Source organism: Pteropus vampyrus, unplaced genomic scaffold (assembly GCF_000151845.1).
Source record: "Pteropus vampyrus isolate Shadow unplaced genomic scaffold, Pvam_2.0 Scaffold7, whole genome shotgun sequence".
Lineage (NCBI taxonomy): Eukaryota > Metazoa > Chordata > Mammalia > Chiroptera > Pteropodidae > Pteropus > Pteropus vampyrus.
Window position 1 is genome coordinate 298223 of NW_011888788.1, and position 1328 is coordinate 299550.

A 1328-nucleotide genomic window follows, 5' to 3' on the forward strand; every position below is an offset into this window, starting at 1 on the left:
GAGCAATCGGGTGTAGTCTATATTATTGCCCATTATTTTCTTAAATGAATTTTGTCATTTAATATCTACAAAAAAGTGTTTAAAATTAATATCAAAACAACATATGTAAAAAGTTCAAATCATAAAAAAAGTTGAAAGTAAAAGAATCACCTAGAGAAAATTCTTCTTGGCATCTAGATTGTTATTTATTCAGATGTTTCTCTTATGTGTGCATAAACAAATACATAAGTACAGAGGCTGTATCATGTGATGATTTAAGGCCACGAGCTCTGGAATTGGATATCCCTGGGTTTGAAACCAATCTCCACCTTCTTCGTGGTATGGCCTTGAGAAAGTCACATAACCTCTCTGTGCTTGTTTCTATGGAAAATGGAGATAATTATAAAATCTACCCTATAGGCTTATTGGAATTATAAATTAGTCTACAGAGAGGACTTAAAAGAGCTCTGAATACAGAGACAACTCAATGAAAGTTAACAATTATGTATACATATTTAAACAAAATATGAGGTCATGCTATAGATCCTAGTTTCCATTTGCTTTTTTATGTAAGAATATAGAGTGAATATTTGTTCGGTGGTAGTACATACAGAGCTAATTCCTTCTTTTTGATGGCTACATTATGCTCAAATGTGTGATGGTACATAACTAATCCCCTGTGTCTGGTACTTGAGTATTTCAATATTTTACTATTGCAAATGACCACCAAAATCCTTGTTGCACATACATCATTCCACACTTGGGTAAGTATTTCCATAAGCTAAATCCTAGAAACAGAATTGCTGGATCAAAGTGTATTAATTTTAAAATATATTAATAAACAATGAGTGATCAAATTGCCTTTCTAAAAGACTGTTACTACTTTACACTTTGATCAACGTGTGTACTCTGTTGCCTTATGGTTGTGTACATTTCAACCAGAATCCCCAGTCATTTATTTTGAATGTCCCAGTAGTTACAGAATTAGACTTTGCCCTGCTTGTTCTTTATCTTTCCAAAAATCATAAGCACCTGCTAAGAACTTAGCAACGAATTTTCTGCAGCAAATATAGCCTGACAAAGAACTTTCATGCAATTTCCAGACGGGAGAGGAAGAAATGTTGGAATTTCTGAGCCTTTCAGTGGCTGGCAGGAAGAACTTTTGAAATTTGAAGCAGGGTGGCTGTAATTGCTTCCAGTTTTGTTTTCTATGACTTGCATCATCTTTTAAAAGACAAGAGACCATCTCTGTTGAGTCTTACTGGGTGCAATGTCTCTAGTGCAGTGTCCCCAGGATGTGATTTGGCTACTTACTACTTGTAACCCTCCAGGTGCTTTTAGGTAATACA